The sequence below is a fragment of the Pinus tabuliformis genome, chromosome 6, assembly GCF_031772625.1.
Source record: "Pinus tabuliformis cultivar Carrire ecotype Pingquan chromosome 6, CPIR1, whole genome shotgun sequence".
Lineage (NCBI taxonomy): Eukaryota > Viridiplantae > Streptophyta > Pinopsida > Pinales > Pinaceae > Pinus > Pinus tabuliformis.
In genome coordinates this window covers 1,506,482,544-1,506,508,464 of record NC_142292.1, presented here as the reverse complement: position 1 = coordinate 1,506,508,464, position 25,921 = coordinate 1,506,482,544, and the positions used below count along the sequence as shown (strand labels likewise).

The 25,921-nt window shown below is 36.8% G+C and overlaps 1 long non-coding RNA gene across 1 annotated transcript in view; it reads left to right on the top strand.

The window, feature by feature from the left end:
* Positions 1-407: 407 nt before the first annotated feature.
* The window catches only part of LOC149264375 (uncharacterized), a 44,792-nt gene continuing 19,278 nt past the window's right edge, over positions 408-25,921 (top strand). The window contains exons 1-2 of the long non-coding RNA XR_016250072.1: positions 408-752; positions 869-959. This is a non-coding gene — a long non-coding RNA (uncharacterized LOC149264375). The remainder of the gene's footprint in view (positions 753-868; positions 960-25,921) is intronic.

Here is a 25,921-nt window from a genome sequence, read left to right as displayed (position 1 = left end):
GATGCATATACATGTTTATAAACCACATCAATTAAATTTTAATCTAAGTGATTGTATATATATCAACAATCCAATTTCAATATTTATAAACTATGTCATGTCCCTTCATAACACATAACCATATTAAAGGAAGTTATAAGTAAATGACAAAGTAATAAGTAGGTGGAACTTAACCTTCTTATCCTGGTAAATTAAAAAATTTCACCTTTACCAATATCATTTACATGGTTTTAGAATAACAGAAGTTACATATATCTACTTCTATTGTTTTTTTTTTCCTTATCCACTGATATTTTGCAAATGTTATTATTGAATCCTGGTCCTCATCATAGCTCGTGCTTTATGGTACGTTTAGCCTATGCACAGTATTCAACACTTATGCCGAGACCTGTCAAACACGGTGAATTTAACTCATCCCTTGCGTGTTTATCTGTGGATCGTTCGATCCGAGGCTTGATGATCTCTACGGCTCTGCCATGGCTCTATGGCACGAGCAGGCCGTCTCTCCATAGCTGGATGTCTCGGGATTCCTTCTCCAATCAACGGTGGAGAGTTCAGATCTCGAATCGGACAGCTATGACCAATTCAGCGATGATACACATTCTTGGTCGCTGGTTTGCCGTTCATTTGGTTCCCAAGTTTTTGGCGCTTGCTTGTGCTCTGCTCTTCCTTCCTCCATCCAGTTCTTCGAATATGGTGGATACTCTGTCACTGAGGACCAGACAAGAATTTCTGAGTTGTCTTTTGCAAAGGTAAACTGCTGAAATCCATCCGCTTAACAACACTGAGCTCGTAAATTCCTTTGATTTGTTGCTTTATGTCATTTACATAATTCTTTTTATTAATTGTTACTACCTTCTGAATACAGAAATGGCGGGTACAGGCTTGAGCTTCCCCAACTATCCACCCTTGCAGATTTGGTTCATTCTAGCAGATACCGGTGCGGTTAAGCTTTCCGGGTAAGCTTCATCTTGAAGTATTTGTGCTTTGGGTTATACGAAGGGTTTGGCATCCAACGAGATCTTGAAATCCACTTTGATTGTAGTTGTGGGTGTTATCTGCCTGGTTGTATGTTGCTATTTAGAGGAAAAGCATCCCCTTAGGCCTCTTGATATACCTTCTAGGTGGCGCCACCCTTTGCGGACTGTTTTGTTGTTTTGTTGCTATTCTTGCCGGGGGCCTTGTAATTTTACAGAAGTAATAATATGTATTTATATTTTCTTATCAAGGGACATGATATGCAACCATGACCATGACAAGTTTTATGCAACCATGACCATCACAAGTTTTCTTTTATGATTATGATGTATTGTTTCTTGGAATACCTTCCTTGGGTCGAGACCCCTGATATCCTCGAGTGTATGCTATCTTGTTTTCCTAGTTAATGTAATTTGAAAACGAAGCATACCTCCTGTGTATGCTATCTCGTTGATGCCAAACCCTTCGTCTTGAAGTAAGGTTCTATTCGCAGATTTACTGTTTTTATAATTATGGGTTTCTTGATGTCGCCCTCTTATCATGAATTATTCTATGAAAGTTCATTTTCGGAATTACGCACAGGTTTGCATTATCTATAATTAATTTGACATGTTCAGTCTTTTCTTTGGCTCTGTGGGTATGTTACTGTTCTAGAAATATTTAATGAAAGCCTTCGGACTGAAGATTTTGTGTACAGTTAAGTCACTAAATCATTTTGCTTATCACAATGAATTTACTGTTTTTTGAAGATTATTCGCTTCACTACTATATGCATGCACACGTTAAGGTCGAGGTTAGGGTTTATTGTTTTATGAGCATAGCTTCCTTGCTCTTTCTATTATCTGCTTTTAGCGCGCGGCTATAGTTTATGATTTTCTTTGGGTTAAGTCTTTGTTAGGGTTCCCACGCTGAGTGCCACTTTTTCTTAGGCCTAGAAGTTTTCTTCACGGTTTTCGTAGACAAGGCCGCTACTTAATTTTACTAGAAATACTACACTGAGCCGGAGTTTTGCTTTAGTTTCTGGGTTCATCAGTTCTACGGCTTAGTTTGTTTCTCACACAAAGATTTTTCTCTTTCGCTCTGATTTATATAAGAGTCCCATCTTGGAACTAGGGTATGCACTTTCTAGTTACTCTTGAACTTCCAAGTACTGATGAAATATACTATTCATCAAGCACATAAAGGTTGCAGGGACATTAGTTAATCCAAAGGGTAGTGCCACGAACTCATAGTGAGCAAACAATCTCATACCCATTTCCATATGAACTCATTTATTTTGGCATTATCTGCCAAAACATGGCCCCTCCACCTGCTCCTCCTCATTTAGGAGATGCATATACATGTTTATAAACCACATCAAATAAATTGTAATATGAGTGATTGTATATAGTATTAGCAATCCAAATTCAATATTTATAAACTATTGCAGTGAAGATCAAAATTGGATGAGAATGCTCTACAAAAGCCAAAGCTGAACACTTTTCCTTCCCATGAAAATCTTATCCTTCATGAAGTTGCTGAATTTTAATAAAAATTGTGGCAGAAAATTGCTGAATTTTAATAAAAATAGTGGCAGACAAATGCAATCTTGCATTCAAGGATTTGGCAGACTGTAATGATTTGCAACGTTTCAAATTCCCACAGTTACTTGTATATTATTTGCATTATCCAATATTTCATCTTTTAACAATAACACTCGATGACATTGAAAGAAAGCTAATCTAAATTATTCCCATCAACGTTGGGCACACAAAATTGAGGACCCGTAGGAACGTTGATGATCACATATTTCATTAGTCATGATACCGCAGCATTAGATCTGATCCAATAACATTAAAATAAAGCTAATCTCAATTATTCTCATCACCATAGAGCCCACAAAATTTGACAACTCGTAGGATCTTTAGTGACCACATACTCCATCCTTGCCTACTACTCCATTCTTTCGACAGTGGAACAGTATAAGACCTTCGTCAGAAAACCTCTAGCTGGAATTGACATACCCATGATCAAAGTAATGAACTTACATGTAAATATTACCAAAGTTTCTGTGGGAAAGTGTCAAGAGCAGTCTCTGTAGCAGTTACGATGGAATGTGACGCAGGTGATCAACGATTAGTAAACAAGTAATGATCTTCTTTGTAAATATCGCCATGTTTCCACTTAAGGGTAGCAGGTAAGATGGAGCACCATGGAAGGCAAGTAGTTACAGAGGAACAACTAATTGCATTCGAGGCAAGTCATTACAGATGAACAACTAATTGCAAAGTCAGTTTAAATTTTCATAGATGAATAGTTGAATAAACTGTTAACCGACTGAAACTAATTTAGTTTAAATTTCAATCAATGATCCAAGGGCAGAAGACCATTCAATCCTCTAACAATTAATCTTATGGTGTAGATTACACCAACATGACATGAGGGGGAGTTCATTTCAGAGGGAACGCCTTAAGGTGTAAATATTTTGGTTGTGAAATAAGTTATGGTTTTTGGGCACTTGGTATTGATAATCCATGGTATTGACCCATGGTATTGTAACAAACCCTATTAACAAAATCAAAATATATCACTTTTAGCTTTTGATTTTTCTCTATTTTAACTTTCAACTTTTATTTTTTTCAATTCTTTAATTAAGATGACATTTCATTTAAAATTGTTTACATACATATATCCACATATTCACTCTATGCCTAATACAGCTACAATGATGATCTCCTCCCGGTACAATGATGATCTCCTCCTCCAATTTTAACATCACAAGCCACCCATCAAATTAGTTTATAAAATTATGTTGTATGCAAGATAAAAAGTCCACCTCTCCCCCACTATTTTATTAAATCTACTAAAATATGAAATTATGTTGTTTGCGAGATAAAAAGTCCACCTCCCCCAACTATTTTTAAATCTACTAAAATATACTATACTCTACCCCTCATACTGATTCATATTTGAAAATATATTGAACTCTTATTTTTTTTTTTTTTTTTCTAAGTAATACTAAACTATTATATTACAGCAAGAGCAGAGTTACATTGTGAAAATTACAACGGGGCCGCGGCCCTGTAAAATTTGTCCGTGGACAGACAGTAGACACTTGAGAATTCTTGCCAGAATTGCATAGGACACATGGACAGAGGACACATGGATAAAGACTTAGAGCCACATTCATGCAGCTGACACATGGACATATACACTTGCAGAACATCGACACAGAACAGAGATAACATAAAACCGACACCATTACATAGAGACAGAGTGACAGACTCATATATAACCGCATAGGAAGCTGACTGAGAAAAATTCTTGCTGTAGAACCTGGAGTGCGAGCTGGGCATGTCAATCTTCGTCAGTGGTCTGCGGCTCATCTTCTGCCTTGCAGCGTGGAGGCTGAAGGATAGCTTTGCCAAGGTTGCGCGCTCCATGGTCGCTTGGGCCAGCGCCTGAGTCACCAACAGGCTCTCTCAGGCTCGCTCCCGGGTCATGTAAGGGCCGCATCATCTCAACAGCAGGGAATTCCATATCCACCATGGGAACAATCCCAGGAACACGCGGAGGGTTGGCTCGAGGGATGTCATCCTCATCTTCCCATGGATTGCTACAATGCTCAACAGAGACAGTCACAAAGAAAGTGGAATTAGCTAAGGTGCAGGGGAGGCGGTAACGCACCATTGGGTGTTCCGTGTGCCCACAATCCATGCGCGCAGGCTGTTCCCCCATTCTGCCTCTGCCCGGGGGCCTTCCCCTCGGCCTTCTGCATTCAGAGGATTCCTCAATTGAGGAGGAAGTCGAGGGGGCTCTGCCACTATACCCACCCCTGCCGCCGCTGCCTCTTCCCCTAGTACGCTGCATGCTGGTCTTATGAGCAGAGCGCTTAATTCCACAGTGAAACAGCGGAGTCGGCCTAGAAATGCTGCCAGACCAGGTTTGAGTTTCCCAATTGCCGAGAGCAGTGGCAGCAGAGCCTTGACCCTCTTTCTTAATGTTTGATTGAGGGCTGAGACTCTGAGCCTCCACACTTTCTAACGAAGCCAGAACAGGACTTAACAATGGACGCGGATACGAGCTGAAGCTCCGAGTGCCCTCACCTTCTAACGAAGCCAGAGCAGGAGCTAACGAAAGGCGCATACAGAGAGGCGTTACCAAATTCTCAGAGGCGCAATTGGCTTGCTTGTGAGCTTGCCAATTGGCCCACTCCTCCGCAGCATCACACTCACATTCACAATCAAAGTTCAGAACCTCCGTCACCTCCGGCGAGAACGAAACAGTTGCAGCGAGAAATGGCGTAAGAATGTCTGGGAGAAGGCTGTTATGAAGCGCCATGATGCGCTTCTCAAGAATCGCCTTGATGGTCGACAGGACTTCTCTGTCAACCTTCTTAATTCCCCTCCTTAAATGCTGAAGGGTGGTAGAATGTGTGCGTGTCCTTCTGTCATGCTTGGCTCGTCCGGGCGGACACATGCCCTTTGGACGAGCCTTGTGTGTCACATGGCTAGCGATCACCCGCATCCGGGGATATTGAACTCTTATTAATACGAGTACAATGATCTAATTTGATATCTATCTAAGAGAGCTACCATGGTGTAATTTGATATCTGTTTATAGGATGTGTTGTTCGCTTCACCTGCAATATTTAGTAACCGCGTATTGCTTCTGAACGAGAGTACCTAACTATATTTAGTAACCGTGTATTGTTTCTGAAGGAGACTATCTAACTGTATCAAGCCGAAGATATGGCATTTACAGTTTGCGAGATGAAATACCAACTTCAGTTTACTCTTTTGTTTTTGTTTATGGTTGGGAGTGGTCATCTTGTCACACCCATCAGACCAGCTGGTACGTCTGTCTTCTTAATTCTTATTTAGGGTTTTTCTAAGATGAAAATAAAAAAACCTTTCTTATACGCTCATCTTCGTAGGATAATTTTTATTAGCAGTATGGTAAAAATAAAAATTCGTAATTTTAAAATAAAGACAACCAGTCGTTCGTAATTTTAATATAAGCTGACCTGAAATCATCGCTATGTTTTTTGTGGGTGGGGTTATTGGATTGGTTTTAGACTTTTAGTTCCGGTATCCAGTATTCAACCCACGGAGGTGGGTGGCAAAGATGGAAGTAAGGTGACGTGGGGCGAAGAAAGAAAATTTGTTGGCAAGGGTACGAGCGTATATCTATTTCGGGTTAAAAATGAGTGTAAATCTTGTGTAGCTAAAAATGTAATTGTGGAGGTCCGCCCCAAAAATCCTAATGCTGGGGCCAATCGACCAGTGCTTTCCGTTGTGGCTGATCCTATTTTCCAGCATACTCCAGAGTTCATGCCGTGGCCATTCCTACATTATTTCAAATTCCTGAGCTCTCTGTCTGGAATGTCAACTGTGTGCTGAGTAGTCCGATGGAGAACAGGATATTCATTAGATGCTATTATTGAAATCGTTTTTCAAGTTATTATATAATATGCCTGGCTTCCTCGTTTATTTTTCGAATCTGGACTAGGTGTGCTGAGTAAAGTGCCGTTGGAGGATAGGATATTCATTAACTGCTGTTCTTATTATTATCATGATATCGTTTTTTAAGATATTGATATAATAGGTGTGGCTTTATGGCTTTATGGCTTATTTTTGTACAGTATAATTATTTCTGTTATTTTTTTCAATTTATGACATAAATATATATCACTCCTTTTTATGTTGGATATGAAAGTTTTTCTTATATATTTTCTAAGTAAATTGATTTTTGTTATATTTATATAGTTTTGTTTTAGATGCCCTGTAATATTAATAATTATTCTTTCAAAAAAATTCATATATTTCTACTAAATATTTTTGCTTAATTCATTATGGATTATAGATTTCTATATACAGAATAATAATATATATATAAAATCGCAGCAAGTTTTTTAAAGAATTTTTTATTTTATTTTATTTTTGTTATTTTATATTTCCAAAAACACAAATTAACCCTTATTAATTATATATAATTAATTAATTAATTTTAATGATATGTAATAGGATGAAGTTTTTGGTTCGATTAGATTGCATATTAGCATTTTGATGATGGATAAGCTATACATTTTTAGAGTTTGAAATCTTTTGTCTTATACAAGTCTTTTTTGATAAATCTAATAGCTTATTATATATTAGAACTTTTGTCATTTTTATAAGAGAATAGATTAATAAGTAATGTGAAGACATTATGTCCAAATTATAATTGTAAATATTGAGTTGGCTAAATGGTTGTATTTGTTTTATGACTTCACCTATTTTTCATTTTTCATTGAATCCACTTATGTCAGGTTAAGATAAGAGTACCATACCTTTTATTTTCATGTTTGTTTTTAAAATAATATTTTATCTTTATCTTAATTTATCAAAAAAAAAGCCAATAAGCATTTACTGAAATTTCTTTATTCTGTTTAAGAGTATATCTTAGTTTAGTTCTAACTCTTTTACATAAGAACTAATGTTAATGATCTGAATTCTCAAGTGTAGTTGAGAAACACTCAATATATCCATGGATGATGAAAAAATAATTTATATATCAAATCTATATCAACTTTGTGATGGAGATGTTATCATAGAATATCTATGCAATTTAATGAAATAAGCTTCATCATCATTAATCCTTATAAAATAGTGGATTGGCTTTACTATTTAGCACAAAAACCAGTGATAAATGGTTAAACACCAATATAATGTATTTAATGAAGAAATATATAAAAAAAAATTTGAATTACTAGTTGACTTTGGAGGTTGTTGAAGCCTCAATAATTAGTGAGACACTAGAGAAAAATAGAATATTTGATATTCCTCCATAATTTATGAACATGAAATGTAGAGAATCATAATATGATCTTCAAAATCATTCCAGAACGAATGTGAATCATGTATCCAAAACCCCAATGTGAAACTTATTTGACAGTTGTATTGTTTTTCCAACTCTTGTGGCATTACATAGATAGTGAACTTCTAGAGATTGTTTATATAACAAATAATTGCTAAAATAATGACCCCAAGTAAATGTATATTTAAAATTATAATATTTTTATTAATAATACTACTATAATTCAATTTAATGATAGTTTAATGTTGAGGTCTATTTACAGGAGTAATATTTTTTTGAAATACAATATTTTTTTGTACAAAGGAGAGTATTAGTCTCTTGAAATGTAATATTGTTTGTAAAAGAGTGTCCAGTGACCCAATCAAATATAAGATATGAAATTCTTTTTCATTTATTTTTTAATAATATAATTATTTAATAAAAGCTTTGTCTCATATTTTTTATGTTTTTTTTTTCAATCTAATATATATATATATATATATATATATATATATATAATGTTTTACACGGATTATAATTTGATGTGAAATTAGTTACATGTTTTCAATAGCCAAATTATTTTTATTATCTTATATATATTTAAATTTTCCTTTAGTCTAAACAATATATCAACAAATAATATGTTCCTAATTATCTTCTTAGAAAATTATTTAATATATACTTCTTGTCAAAAATCCTATGCCAACAAATGAGTCCATTAATTCACCAAGGCCTACTACATTTATACTAGTTAATCTAAATTCATAAAAGATTTGCTAACTTGTTGTATAAGATCTTAGATATAATAATAATTTGGTGAAATAATTGATATATCGTACTCCAATTGAGAAAAACCAATATTTATACATTAGGAAATGGAAAGTAATATGCAATCCTTTCATTCAACCTAGTCTACGGGCACATAATTATCTAGAGAAGAAAGAAAGTATTTTAATCTACATATAAATTATAGATGTTTAAATTAATTTAAATATATGATTTCTCTATATACATTTTCATTTATTTATATTTAATTAATCTACATTGACCACCTCCCAAAAATGTCTATATATGTGTCATTTACTTGTTGATTGGCCTTCTCCCTTTTTTAATATCAATCAAGGAAACCATTTAATAATAGATTTTGTGCTCCATATTTTGTGATTTTTCTTTCTTGCCTACACAACATAGTTTATATGCACACATACACTATACCATTCTCCCCTTTCATGCTTACTTTTCAAATAGTTTATATGCACACATACACTCTACCATTCTCCCCTTTCATGCTTACTCTTGAAATAGCTCCAAATTTGGGGCACCTTTTATTTTTTTATGGAACATATAAAACCATTGAAATGCATGAATTTTGGAATCCAATATAAAACCATATTACCAAATCCAATTATAATCCCTCTATATATTATTATCCTTTTTTTAATGGAACATATAAAACCATTGAAATGCATAGGAATTTTGGAATGAAATAGAAAACCATATTACCAAATCCAATTATGATCCCTCTATATATTATTATCCTTCATGTGTTTGTAGAAGAACTAAAAGAAATGTTAAGTGTAAGTTAATTCATGCCACCTATTGTCACTTTTGTAAAAGTGACACTCCTTCAATACAACTCTTTTTTCTTAGCTACTTTTTGTTCCATGCCTATATGTAATATGGACTATTAGCCTAACTTGCTTTGAGTGAAACTATTGGATCTAAATGTTATTTTCTAGATGAAAGTGTAGTTATTAGCAAAATCAACAATTGATAAGAGAGTACCTATGTGAAATCTACATTTACATATTCTAAAATGTTCAACTTAGCATTGAACCATATGGGCATGTTGAACATATTGTTATGTCTCTTCCAATAAATTTTCCATGGTCATTTACTTGAACCTAGCCGGAAAATAAAAAATTATATAATTTCACTCTTACAACAATCAACTACATCACATTTCAAAGTGTAATCTAAAAAACAAAGATATAGTTTAACTTAGGAAATCACTAGTTGTATTTTTATTCTTTGATTTTCTCATGACATATCTTACATGACATATTTGAAACTTTGTAACTTTGTAACTAGCCCTCCTTCCTCAATTATTAATTAGCACTTAAATGCTTGCACTTTCTAAGTAATTTCATTCCACCACACTTGGGTAATGTCCCATGTAAGACATATTTTTTAAAATTACTTACAATCCTTTGGCCTTGTATTTATTATGCTACCAATAGAGTTTGTAGATGATGTTAGTAGTCATATAACTAACCATTCCATGCCAATAATCCTATACAATGCATGAAATTTGTAGGAATTTACAGGGTAAGTTCCTCAGACAGAACACCAAAGGACACCGCTCACAAACATATCACAGATCAATACACCAATATTTTGACGTGATTAAAACTCTCAAAGAGGGAAACAGTCCATGGCCTGAGCCAACGCGGCCAATTCAGGCAATTTATTAATAAAAGAATGAAAATTTACATATGATTCTCTCATAGACAGATTATCCTACAAATGACCTTCCATGCTTTTTAAATAGAGATCATGGACCAATCGGGTGTTAAGCCACGGATCAAGTGTGGTAATACCGAGGAGAGAATGAACCGTCGGATCACTACATATCGTGACCATCGGATTGTAAGTTACAAAATGTACATAGTAAAGAAACACACATATTACTTAACTCTATACCTAACTCTATACTAGACCAAGTTGTACTTAACTATTTCTTATGTGTCGGAATATCCTAACATCCCCCCTTAAGAACAACTTGAGATAGGATTGAAGGATTTACAAATATGACACAATAGGAGAAGGAAGGAGGCACTAGAGCCTACCCCCCCCCTAGTGACAACTTCCTGAACTCCAACCATAAATTGAAGTTTAGTGAACTTCGCCTCCGTGATATCCTTTGTAAAGATGTCTTCAACTTGATCATCTGTTGAACAATATTGCACATCAAGAACAGGGTCGTGAATGAGCTTTCTGATGAAGTGCAGTGTGGTTCAATGTGTTTGCTGCGCTGATGTTGGACTGGATCTTTGCATAGCTGAATGGCACTTTGATTATCACACCAAAGTGTAGTCTGATGCTGCTGCTGAAAGCCAAACTCTGACAAGATCTGACGAAGCCACAAGGCTTCCTTACTAGCTTATACGGCACCACGATACTCTGCTTCTGCTAAAGAAAGAGAAATGGCACGTTGTTTCTTGCAAGCCCATGTAATAGGTCCTGAACCAAGAGTGAACACATAACCTGCAGTAGACTTCCGATCATCAGGGTCACCAGCCCAATCGGAATCAGTGAAACCAACCAATAGAGGAGCTGCTTTGGCACTGTAATGAATCCCAAACTGAACTGCACCTCAAACATAACGAAGTATTCTTTTAACTGCTTTCCAATGACTTTCATGTGGGTTTTGCATAAACCGAGCAACAAGGCCAACGACAAAGGAAAGGTCAGGACGAGTATGGGTTAGATACAAAAGTTTTCCTACAAGTTGACGGTATAAGGTAGCATCAACTTCAGGAGAAGTATGTGACTGAAAGTTTGACTCCGGACAGAAAGGGAGAAGGGGCTGGCTTACAGTCTTCCATGTGAAAATGGCGTAGAATATCACAGGCATACTTGGACTGAGAAAGGGAAATACCTTCCTTGGATTACAAGACTTGAAGGTCGAGAAAATAATGTAAGTGTCCTAAGTGTGTCATTTCAAACTTCCTTTTAAGGCTAGACTTCACATGGTTTATAAGGTTGGGATCACTACCAGTCAGGATAAGATCATCAACATAAAGAACAAGAATGATAAGAGATTTGCGCACTTTCTTGGTGTAGACAGTATTGTCAGAATGACGCCTAGAGAAGCCAGATTCTAAAAGAAAGCTATCCATTTTGGCATACCAAGCTCGAGGAGCTTGCTTGAGACCATAAGGGGATTTCTTAAGCCGACATACAAGGCTGGAGTCTGTTTGTATAAAGCCAATAGGTTGCTCCATATAGATTTCTTCATGCAAGTCCCCATGCAAGAAGGCGGATTTAACATCCATCTGGTGGACTTCCCATTTGAAAGAAGCAGCAAGGGAAAGAACAAGGCAGATAGAGTTCATTTTGGCAACATGGGAGAAGGTTTCAGTGTAGTCAATGCCTTCAACTTGTGAAAAACCCTTAGCAACAAGACGAGCTTTATGTTTATCAACTTTCCCATCTGGTCCATACTTGGTTCTGTAAACCCATTTGCATCTAACAAGTTTTCGTCCCTTTGTTAGAGGAACAAGATCCCATGTATCATTTGCCAATAATGAATGATATTCTTTATTCATAGCTGCTTCCCAATCTGGATGGCCTGAAGCTTCTGCAAAGGTGTCAGGATCATAATTCACTGAAGCTTGAGCCAGTAAAGAAGAGGCTCTATCGAACTGAGAACGTGTACGTCGCTGATCTGTAGGATCACTGGCAAGATCACCTGCTGCATCCCAAGTAGCATGGACCCATTTTGGAAGCTGAGGAGCTGAAGGAGGATCCTGAGAAGGTGGGGGGGGAGTTTCATCCTCGCTTTCATCATCTAAAGAAGAAATATTTTCAAAAGTAGAAGAGATAGGGAGAGATGGCACATCCACCGAACTAGGCTCGTAGGCCGATATATTTTCAACAAACTTTACATCTCTTCTAATGATAACATTTTTGGACTTAAGTGGAATAAGTCTATATCCTTTGACATCTTCATAATATCCAACAAAAATACATTTTTCACTCTTAGGTTCTAAAGCTTTATGTTTCTCATCTGGAATATGGGCCCATGCTTCACTTCCAAAAACACGAAAGTGACTTACATCTGGTTTAATTGAGCTCCATGCTTCTTCTGGAGTGATATTCTTTAAAACCTTAGTAGGAGTGCGATTTATTATGTAATTTGCACAGTTAATTGCTTCTGCCCAATAATTAAGACTAAGTCCTTTAGATTGAAGCATACAATTAGACATTTCCTTTATGGTGCGATTCTTCCTTTCAGCTACACCATTTTGTTGTGGAGTATATGGAACAGTATGTTGCATTTGAATTCCATTCTCAGTGCAAAAGTTGATGAATATGTTTTTAACATATTCTCCGCCATTATCAGATCTTAGCATAAGAATTTGATGTTCAGATTGTTTTTCAACAAAGGCCTTAAAGGCCAAGAACATGTTAAATACTTCACTCTTGAGTTTTAAGAAGTATACCCATGTGTGTCTGGAGAAATCATCAATGAAAGTTAAGAAATACTTGTAGCCAGAGAATGAAGCAACTAGAAGTGGATCACATAAATCACTATGCACAAGCTGTAAAGGCGCTGAGGCGTGCCAAGAGGCACATTTTTCAAAACTGTCCCAATGATGTTTTCCGAGTACACATCCGGAACAAACACCATCTCTGCAAGATACCATTGGAAGACCTGTCACCATATTTTCTTTACATAGATTCTGAATAGAACGATAGTTTAAGTGACCAAATCGCTCATGCCAAAGTTTGCTCACTTCATCATTATGAGCAACAAATACTGAGGGAAGATTTGATGACCCAAATTTGTGAAACTTATACAACCTTGTAGAATCATCAGCAATGCCAGTGGCTAAAATCTGTCTAGGATCTCTTAGGTCCTTAATTACAACATCGTGAGGTGAAAATTCAACGATTTTACCTTCACCTTAATGAGTTATATGATATACAGATAGAAGGTTGCAGGATAAGGTTGGAACACACAATACATCATTAAACTGACAATTGTCTATATGAACAGTTCCAGTCCCTACAACACTAAGAGATCTATCATCACCAACATATATATTTTTGGTGTTACAATCATTTAAAGAAGAAAACATGGCTTTGTTTTTGGCCATGTGATAAGAAGCTCCAGAATCAATGAGCCACTCATGAGAATGAGAAGAAGAAGATACATTTAGTGCATAGCCAGACCGAGATGCTTGACAACCACATGCAGAAAGTGCCATTCCTGAAAATGAAGTTGAAGTTGAAGAGTGCTCCAAATGGATGCTATGCTTCTTCATTGTTGCTTCCAAGGTTTCCATCTTCTTAAAGCTTTTGGATTCTAAGTGGCCATCTCGATTACAAAAGTTGCAATGTCTATCAGTGTTCTTCCCTTTGTTTTTATTTGTTTTATCATTTTGTTGAAATGATTTTTCATTTTGAGGCTGAAATTGCTTAGAACCCTTGTTTGGTTTAGGACCATTCTTTTTACGATACAACTTCTTAGGATTTTTGGATTTGGTTGCTGTTGGGCGGCTAAAGCTTTCTTAGAAGAGTTTCCAAGATGAAGAAGACCAAGGTGTAAGAGTTTTTCTTGTTCTCTGTTATGAAACCAGCTCAAGAAGAGATAGAAAAGATAGATCAACGCCTTAGAATTCAGCTTTTTCGAGGGGGCAACCTCCTTTACATTACATAAATGAACAATTCTTGGATGATACAAATGAAAATAACTCCTTTCTATATATAGGAGTCTAAGGGGTTATAACATAATCAGAGCCGACATAACAATAATAATGTAAGGGCACAATAATAACAATAGTGGGCTTCTATGGGGCACAAGAGTAATAATATGGGCACTACATGGAATATGGGCACTACATGGGTACATCAATATAATAAGTGGGTTGTACTAATAAGAATAAGGGGTTACACTAGTAGTATAGGGGCCTAACATGCCCCTCTCCTTCAAAAAGTGTTGTCTTCAACACTTGAGTAGTTCTTGATGCTTTTGTATAAAGTTCGTGTCCTCCCATGTGGAATATTCAGCTGGTAAGTTCTTCCACTTGATGAGATACTCTGAAATTGATCGATTTCGTAGCTGTCGGGTTCTTGTTTCTGTGACTGCTCCAGGTTCCAATATGATTTTTCCTTCCTCTTCAATTTCTGGCAATATTGTTTGAATTGGGATCTTTTGCAACTTTTGAATAAGTGGCCACACTTCTTCGTCCTTCTTCCCTTCATCCCTTCCTTCGTCTATCCAATCTGGTTGGATAATATAAATAGCACAAAACAATGCTTCCACATCCTCATCCTTGAAGAGTCTTCCCATTCGGTAAGGTTTCCATTTTTTAAGTGCATGTAGTCTTGCCAACATTTTCTTCTCCTAAATAGCTTGCTTGAGATGTAGCGGTTAAAATAACCAATCATCTACATCAAAACATTTTTCACTATGATGTTGATCTACCTGTTGTTTCGTTTGATTTTGCACCGAAGTGGCGTTATCCTTTAAAAGTTGGAGAACTTGTTGTTGATGCTCGATGTGATCTTTCACTGCTTGAACCTTTTTCTTCTTGATATGTCCTTCTATCTCTAGAGGTTGAGGAGTGGTAACTTCTTCCAATCCTTTACAAGATATGGTCTGATTCGTTTCTTCTTTCTCTAGGGTGGGGTCTTGGCATATATCTTCTTCTTTTGATGTTTCTTGATCCTTTTCTTCCTCCTCTTCATATTCTATGTAAAATAATTTCTTCTCAGCACACTTATGACCTTTAGTGCATTTGCTATCGCAATTGTAACAAAGCCCTTTTTCTCTTTTTTCTTCCAATTGTTGTGGTGTAACCCCTGTAGGTTGTGGAAGGCTAGGAGAAACAACACTTCCATCTTTATAGTTGTGAGGGGTACGCTTCCTGGTTTCCATAATTTTTCTTTCCACTATGTCACAAAGCCCTTTTACTCTTTCCAATTGTTGTGGTGTTGCTCTAAAGAAGGTGTTGCTCTTTGTATCCTCATAATGTGCTATCATTTCTTTCGTGAAAATTGACCACGTAACAAGTTTTTTACGAGAACAAAGCCCTTTGTACCATAAAAATTGATGTGGTTCTAAATATGAAGATGCAATACATACCTTTTGTAATAGTTGTACACCATGTATATCAAAATATTGCTCCCTCTGAAGTATCCAATTTACCGGATCCTTGCCATCAAATTTCCTCATCTTGCTTTTTCTTGATTTTAGGAGCTCAACCTTGAAACAACTGTAACTTTGTACTTTTGGATCTTTAAGTTCTGAAATTTCAACTTGTAGTAGCCTTTTGTGTCCTCTTTCCAATGCCACTAGTCTGATCCAAATTGGATTCTCCAAGAAAGAGTTATGCACAATCTCCCGGAGTGACCTGGTTGTAGACTAGTTCAGTAGAGCGAACTTGTATGAAGTGACACGTGTCACTGTTTCAAGATTTGGCTCTGAAACATATATAAAAGAAAACTACAGTCCGTTATCTTTCTGTACCTTCTTGCAAAATTTCAATCCGATGCTCAGAAAGAAAGTTATGAGGAGTTTTTCGAGGTCACCTGTTTGGAATGTAATTCAGGAGTATGAAAAAAGACGAACTTCCTCAGATCATATCTCCGAAAATATCGCGCGAAAAGATCTGAAATTCGGACCCAAGGTTCAGCTCAATTTCTTCTCAAATGGTTTTTTTTTTGCGACTTCTGAAACGTCACAGAAAACAAGTTATAGTGAAAATGCCACGATGACCTGTTTGGAGCAGCGAAACCCTAGAATCCAAAGCTCTGATACCAAATGTTATGAAACCAGCTCAAGAAGAGATAGAAAAGATAGATCAACGCCTTAGAATTCAGCCTCTTCGAGGGGGCAACCTCCTTTACATTACATAAATGAACAATTCTTGGATGATACAAATGAAAATAACTCCTTTCTATATATAGGAGTCTAAGGGGTTATAATATAATCAGAGCCGACATAACAATAATAATGTAAGGGCACAATAATAACAATAGTGGGCTTCTATGGGGCACAAGAGTAATAATATGGGCACTACATGGGTACATCAATATAATAAATGGGTTGTACTAATAAGAATAAGGGGTTACACTAGTAGTATAGGGGCCTAACATTCTCTTATTAAAGAATCACAAAAGGAATCAAAGGAAGGGGACTTGTAGGTTTGTCCTTGAGAAATGAAGGCTTCTCTTGTAGAATGGAAGGTGGAAACAAACACAGAATAGGCTGGTCCCAACTTAGTAAGAATGGAGTAGATAAGGCTACTATCTTCTTTCTTAACCTTAACACCTTCCAAGAGAAGTCTAAGGATCTTGAACTTGGACAAAAAATCTTCAATGCAAGAAAAATTATTGGGGTCCAATGTAAGCAATTCATTTTCAAGTTGATGGGCTTTAAGTTAATTTTTAATTCCAAAGACTTTAGTACTCTGTTTCATTGCTTCATTAGGAGTATCAAGTTCTCCAACATGGAATCTAAGATCTGGAGAAATAGACATCCCTATCAACCCACGTGCTTGGTCTTGTCTATTTTCCCATTTAGCTGCCTTGTCTTCATTTTTCGGTTTGGTCTCTTGGCCTGTGGATATTCTGTAAAGACCTTTACTTCTAAGTAAATCCACAATGTAGGACCACCATTGGAAGTAGTTGGTGCTGTCAAGAATAACTTGGCATGGACTTTCCATTTAAAAAAAAAAACTAAAGCTATAGATGTTGAAACTAAGTGTTGCAATGGAAAGATTTCGAAAAATTAGGCTGTTTAAAAGAAAAACGGGTCTGAAAACGGCTTCCGGATGAAGAAATTATGGCTTTTGAAGAAAATTTGAAGTCACCGACGAAGTGCGGGAATGTGCGGAAATGAAAAATCCGCCCCCACAAAATGGAGACTTGAACCCAAGACCTCTACTCTCATAAATTAGCTTTGGACCAAGTGAGCTATACAAAAAGTTTGAGAGAGAGAGAGAGGGGGGGGGGGTGAAGCTTTGGGTTGCATGCTTGCTTTGAGAAAGCTATTTTTCCCTAAAAAACAAAAAACACAAAACCCAACACGGAAATAAAAAAAAAAAAAAAAACAAACCTTACGGCTCCAAGTTAGCTTTAACCGGAAACTAAATATTTTTCTCAATGTTTCTGATTTTCCAAGATCACACTAAGGCGCAGCGGAAAAGAGCATACGCATGAGAAAAATCTTTCCTTTATGTTTTTGATTTTCCCAGATCGCACAGAGTCGCGGGGCAAAGAGCATACACAGAAATGAAAGGTTCAGATCCAGTAATAAAAAAGGCTAAATAAACCGAAACCGAAATAAACAAAGAGAAAATCGCTGTAAACTGCAAATAAACACTGTATACCTCCAGATCTTAAAAATGACGCAGCTAGGGCTACCGGAAACCTTTTCGCGTGAAACGAAGGGGGTTCCTCACTGGAACAAATGCTCCCAACACAACAGAGCAGTCTTCTCGGCCCGAAAGCAGTGAGAAACAATAGATCTAGGAAACGGTTGTCAGATGCAGTTCTACCGGTTTCAGATTTGGATCACCAACGGATGCGGCCCTCAAATAGCTCTGATACCGTGTAGGAATTTACAAGGTAAGTTCCTCAAACAGAACACCAAAGGACACCGCTCACAAATAGATCACAGATCAATACACCAGTATTTTGACGTGGTTAAAACCCTCAAAGAGGGAAACAGTCCACGGCTTGAGCCAATGCGGCCACTTCAGGAAATTTATTAATAAAAGAATGAAAATCTACATATACTTCTCTCATAGACGGATTACCCTACAAATGACCCTCCATGCTCTTTAAATAGAGATCATGGACCAATCGGGTGTCAAGCCATGGATCAAGTGTCGGTAATACCGAGGAGAGAATGAACCATCAGATCACTACATATCGTGATCGTCGGATTGTAAGTTACAAAATGTACATAGTAAAGAAACACACTTTATCTAACTCTATACTAGACCAAGTTGTACTTAACTATTTCCTATGTGTCAGAATATCCTAACAAATTTGTGTGTCAAAATAATCACAAAATTCATGTTGTATGTACAACATGCATTACATATTTTTCTTATTTGAATGCACCAAGGATTGAATTCTTGAATTATATTTATCCTCAATTAAGTGCACTATAATCATTCCATATTCCATAAAATTATATTTGTTTCATGTCAATAAATTGTTTAGTGTGGGTGTCAATGTCTCTAGAACCCTTGTTCAATTTCAACACATCTGTTTTATCATCTAATAAAATACCTTCAAAGGGTTTTGAGATTATAATTTAATTATATAAGATGTTTGTTTCAGAAAATTATATTTTCTTATGATATTGCCACAAATTAATTGTGGTATTTTATGTTTATGCTATACTAGATTCCTAAGAATGATTTTTCCTACTAATTTTACAAAAGTCATGCAAGAATTTTGACACTAGTATAGGTAGAGAGGTTGGAGTATATTTTAACACTCTTTATCTCTTTATTGTGGAGCCACAAACATTGGAATTCTTAACCCTTCAACAAATTACTAGTGAATTTTTGAAGGAGAACGTACATGCTTATGGGTATTTTTGCAATGTTTATGTTAGGTCCCTATAATACTAGTGTACACCCCTTTATTTTTATTTTTGTACACATGTAGCACCCATATTGTTATTTTTGTGCCCCATAGATTCCCACTATTATTATTACATTATTGTTGTTATGTAGGATCTCATTATCTTATGACCCCTTAGACTCCTATACATATGAAGGAGTTCTTGTCTTTTGTATCATCCAAGAATTATTCATTTATGTAATGTAAAGGAGGTTTCCTCCTCGAAGAGGATAATTTCTAAGTTGTTGATCTATATTTTCTTCTATTTTATGAGCTCGTTGCATAACATTTGGTTTGAGAGCTTTTGATTCTAGGGTTTTGCTCCATCAAACAAGTCATATTTGAATTTTTTCTATAACGTTTTTCCTATGAGGATTTAGAAGCCGAAATTTAGACTCCGTGGAGAAAAAATATTTTTGACCTTCATGTAAAAATTTCAAATCTTGGCGCTATATTTTCGGAGATATGATTCAGGGAAGTTAGGGCTTTTACTGGGTCCTCAATTCCATCTCAAATAGGTGACCTAGGTAAAATCGTCATAAGTTTCGTTTCAGGCATCAGAATTGGATTCTATACAAAATGTATGAAAGTGCATGAAATGTAGTCATTCTTGTAGCCATTTGAGTGGTGAAGGTTGACATAGTGACACGTGGAATCTAATTCAATGTATTTGTACTGAACCAATCCATAATGATGTCATCATGGGAGTTTGGCATAACTCTATGTTGAAAAATACAATATTAGTGTGAATTGTGGCATTGGAAAGAAGACTCATAGGAATACCATAAGACTAAACATTAGACCTTGGAGATCTAAAATTACATAGTTATAAACATTTCAATATTGAGCTCTTAGAAGCAAAAAAAAGTGTGTGTATTTGTTTTTAAAAATTGCATAAATTGTGTTTGTGAAATAATTTTGAAGTGATTCCAAGTGCATATTGAAGCATAGATATTAATATTGGTTTCTAAAATTTCTCCAAAAAAAATTCATTCCATACCCATTAATCCCTTAGAAATCTCTATTGTGACCCATAAAGAGGAAGAATTGCAACATGCTATATCAAAATTACGAGACCAAGTGAAACAAATTTTTCTCTCACAAAGAGAAACCAAATATGAACTAAAAGGGGGCATGCATGGTATAAAAGGTAACATGGAGGTTTTTCAAGTAGACATGGATGCGATGTATATCAAATTGGCAGGGTTGACAAATTTGTTGCAAGAAAGTCTTCCTAGTGGTGACAAGGCGATCCATGAAAATCATGATGAGTACAAAAGGAATATGAATTATGGTTTAATAGACTCCAATGTGGGATTTAAGAACAATCACATTCCAAATATAAATGTCAAGATATTTGATGGCAAGGATCTAGTAACATGGATACTACATATGGAGAAATATTTTGATCTACATGAAGTGCAACCCTCACAAAAGGTATGCATTCCATATTTATATTTGCAACCCATTCAGTTTGTATGGTATAGATGGATTTGTTCTTGTAAACCACTTATCATGTGGTCAATTTTAGGGAGGAAATGATAGCACATTATGAAGATACAAAGAGCAACACCACATTTAGCCAATTGATAAATCTCAAACGAAAGGGTTCAATGGCACAGCAGATTGAAGACTTCCAAAAATTGAATATTAGGGTAATCAATATTCCAAAGGACCATATGATTGATGTCTTCACAGGGACTCCAAAACATAACATCCAACATGAAGTTCGACTTAGGAAACTGATTCATTGGAGAAGGCATTCACGGTGGCAAGAAAACTTGAAAGAAAAAGTATGGCAACAAGGAAGTCTACCACCCACAACTATAAAGAGGGAAGTGTTGCTACCCCTATCATCCACAACCTAGAATACTGAGACCACAAGAATTGGAGGAAAAAATAGAAAAAGGTCTTTGTTACAGTTGTGATAGAAAATACACTAAATGAGATTCCAGTTCACGAATACGAAGACCATGACCTATTTTCAACTCTAAGACCAGTACATGAGTTCTCTTTTGACAACGATAATCAAGCTTCCCTTCCTTTTCTCAATTCCTCTTCCACTTCAATATTCTTTAGCTCAAACCTTTAGCCTTCCTTCGAGACTCTAACTTCTTTGTCTCGACCTCTCTTCTACTACAACTAAGTTGCAGTTTCTTTGCTACCTTTTCTAGAATTTTCCTTCTTTGTCTCAGCTGCTCTTCTGCTACAACTAAGTTGCACTTTCTCAACCACCATTTCTTGGCTCTTTTTGCTATACATATGCTTCAAAATTTTCATTTTTTTGGCTACCATTTCTCGGCCCTTTATTATACTACTAAAATTCATACCTCGCACTATTTTGACTACCATATATTGGCTCTTTCTTCTACTATAATTTCCACTTTCTCCTTCAAACTTGGTGACTACAAATTGAGTCTAAATGAAACTCATATGGCCCTATTTATAGTGGTTTTCCACTATAACAAGCTTACATGTAGAGGTTAATCCGACATGACTGTTTGGAGGAGTTAATTAATTCATTTGAGGCCTACTTGAAGAGGGATGCCTTGTGCTCATCTTGGAGGGTTATTTTACATTCTTATTGACTCTTGCATAAGTGTAATATGCCCAAGAAGGGTCGATTATACATGGCATAGACTCAAATTGATTTTATGACCAATCCTATGGAATCACAATGGGAGTCATACTAAAATAAAATTCCTTTATCATGAAACCCATAAGACAATAATTACAATAGTAATTTTATTTTTATTCTTTTTATCAATTACATAAAATCATAATTACATGTCATTATGAAGATCAAACCTAGTTACTTTTCAACACTCCCTCTTAACTAGGGAGGTATTCATAATGGTACTTGCTCATTCCCAATATGAATAATTTCTCATAAGAAGAGTCGGACTGGTAACCCATCTGTATAGAATCATATCAACCACCATTGTCACATAGCAAGGCGTTGACTAACAAATCTATCTCTCAACAAGATCCGAGCGCAATGCTAGTGAGACCAATGATGTATAGACACCCTCATCATTTTCTCTCTTGGAACATACCCCACTCGGGTTCTCATGGTTTGTTCCACCAAGACTATTCTTATCTTCGATTCCCGGTCCTCAAAGAATATCGGTCCTCAACAACTACTCTTATCTTGGATGCCCTAATACATCGTCAAAGTGCATTCAATGCCAGATGCTTACACAATCCTCCATTTTGTCTTCCCAAGTGAAGAAAATAATGATGTGTCTTTCTCTCCCTCGTAATTAGGGAGGATATATGTATTCCAATAAGGGAATGTACTCATTCCTCCAAAAGGAATGTACCTAAACTCCCTCTTGGGCTTAGGAATTTCCAAGTTTCTTCCAAGAAAGAAACTTGTTTTTAGGCCCCCTCTTAATTAGGGACCTATAGAAGCTCCTCAAGTGAAGATAATGGGACAATTAATTTTATGACCAATCCTATGGAATCACAATGGGAGTCATACTAAAATAAAATTCCTTTATCATGAAACCCATAAGACAATAATTACAATAGTAATTTTATTTTTATTCTTTTTATCAATTACATAAAATCATAATTACATGTCATTATGAAGATCAAACCTAGTTACTTTTCAACACTCCCTCTTAACTAGGGAGGTATTCATAATGGTACTTGCTCATTCCCAATATGAATAATTTCTCATAAGAAGAGTCGGACTGGTAACCCATCTGTATAGAATCATATCAACCACCATTGTCACATAGCAAGGCGTTGACTAACAAATCTATCTCTCAACAAGATTCGAGCGCAATGCTAGTGAGACCAATGATGTATAGACACCCTCATCATTTTCTCTCTTGGAACATACCCCACTCGGGTTCTCATGGTTTGTTCCACCAAGACTATTCTTATCTTCGATTCCCGGTCCTCAAAGAATATCGGTCCTCAACAACTACTCTTATCTTGGATGCCCTAATACATCGTCAAAGTGCATTCAATGCCAGATGCTTACGCAATCCTCCATTTTGTCTTCCCAAGTGAAGAAAATAATGATGTGTCTATCTCTCCCTCGTAATTAGGGAGGATATATGTATTCCAATAAGGGAATGTACTCATTCCTCCAAAAGGAATGTACCTAAACTCCCTCTTGGGCCTAGGAATTTCCAAGTTTCTTCCAAGAAAGAAACTTGTTTTTAGGCCCCCTCTTAATTAGGGACCTATAGAAGCTCCTCAAGTGAAGATAATGGGACAATTAACTGCTTTAAGAACTCCTCCTCATGATGTCATGAACTTCCTTTCATTTTCTAGGATTCTTCATGTTTGGTACTTCTACATATGGCATCGGCCATCCGTCACTTCCATCGATGAGTTAGCCATGTGTTGTGGTCACCAACAACCTCCCCCTCTTTGCTCGCTATTAGCGATAACATCGAGCAAAGGGGGGGACCCTGAAAGAAAAATCCCAAAAATATTTTTCTAAATTTTTGTATTTTCTCCCTAAGGCTTAAATCGCATCGCAAGGGAAGGCTGAAACATTACCTAGGCGCGGAAAACAAAACTGCGAAAGAGCGATGCGAAATCCATCGCATCGCATGCATCCCAAACGCCCTCTAAAAAGAAGACCTTCAAAAATGCCGATCGCCGATATGCGACATCGCACATCGCAAACATCGCACTAGGCAGCATAAACCATTGAATAAAATCTGCGATCAGCGACTAGCGATCTGCGATCAGCGATCTGCGATGACAGCGATCTGCGATCGACGATATTGGCGATCTGCGATATGAAAAGACTCATCGCACGAATTCTCCGACATACCCAATAGACCCAAGTTTAAGCGCGCGCCTTAAAGGAAATTAATGACCGCATGCTTGAGTATCCAGGAATGATTGCATCGCATTTTTCGAAGAGTCAAGTCATGATAAATGTCAGGGTTATGCATTCATTAGAGTTTAATGCTTTCATGTCAATCTTTTCATTTCCCTTCTTCTTTGCGTAGACTACAAGACACGCAACTAATATAAATTTATATGCAGGAAATATCTAAAGGAAAAGGGAAAGCGCCAATCAGACAGCAGAGAGAAGATGCCTCCACAAATGGATGCCGCATGTAGCAGGACCGCGGATTCCAGACTAGAAGCCAACCGGCACTAATGGAATTAGACTATCCAGGACTCAGAGTCAAAAGCGCACAAAAGCAGCGTGTTCACAAAAGATCCTGAAGCTCAGACGTGGTAAAGCAGAAAAAGAAGCGCATGAGAAAGAAGACGCCCCATAAAAGCCTGGAACAAAGAACGAAAGAAATTCTCGACACAGGGAGTTGCCCATACAGCGCGACTCCTAACTCACTCAGTCATTCGCACGACCGGAAATCGGAATAGCAACAACAAAATCAGTTCGAGAAGAACCTGGGTTGTGCTAAGTATACACGCGGCGAATACACCCAGCTAGAGAAAGGTTTTCGAAAATATCTTCTGGTCTGTCAGAAGGAAGTGCTAGCTCTTGTTATTTCCACTTTTATCTCCCGAGCGAAAGAAGAAGGCGGCCAGCCGACTGTTCCCAGGAAAACGTTGCGCTGTTGACAGCACTAAAGAGAATATACAGAAACGGTCAGAAATTAGATTTAAAGTTTTAGAAATAAATTTGCTTTTAGTAAAGGGCGGTCATTTGAAGCCGATTCCCTAATTTCGTGTAAATAAGATTGATTAGTTAGTAGTATTTAACCCTTCTCATGGCATTTAGAGAAGGGTCCGGAAATCTGTCAAAAAACTTGTCCTCAGAACATGCACTTCTGCACCCTCAGAGGAGGTTTTTGATGAATGGATGGATCGAGATTTATTTATGTTTGCATTTTAATGTCTGTTACTGATGTTGCACTTCTGTACTCTTAGCAGATATTAGAACAAGTAGAAATAAATCATTATTGCTTGAAGTTTATTAGTGAAATCAGTGATAAATGGTACTTTTATCTCTTGACTAAATTCTGCTAGTATTCCTAAAGTGATATGCAATTGAGTTCTTTATATGTTACTGTATGAATGTCTGTATTACCATTTGGCACTTCTGTACGGTGGGGTCATTTATTTATGCTTGACATATAGAAAACTGTTTATGCGATGTGCTGTTCACAACTTTTCTGTCTAACTTCTTATGCAGAACGGTTTATCTTTATTGATTTATATTCTGATAACAGTTGAATGATCTTTATTACCAGCTGTTGTTTGAAATCTTTCTAGATCGCATAACAAAAGAAAACACCCCGGGTTAGCGTAGACTAGATGTATTGTTTCTCTTCATTAGATTACATTAGCATAGAGTTAGCTTAGCAGTTAGATTAAGACCAGCTTAGAGAAACCTTTAGATTAATATCATCAAACTCTACACACACACGCACACCCTTCACATTGGGAAACTGGTCCCATTACCCCCAGTCGGACCCGCTACTCCAAACGGGCAAGGAGCCGCCAACCAGGTTCCGGACCGGGTGGGTATCCCCCTTGTTGTCGACCCGACTTTGGGGCCCTCAACATTTCTGGCGCTAGAAGGAGGGCCAAGCTATGAATGGCACATAATTAAAAATCCAAATACCATTCTGAGAGCAAATCACCCTCACCAACTTCCCCGACTTCCTCGGTACGACTAATCTCGGAACTAGAAGTCGCTCGGACATCCACCGCTGCTATACATACTGATACATCAGACCAACTTACTATCGATCCCCCTGAAGTTCAAACTTTGATCCGTAAACTCCAGGGATTCTCTATTTTTACC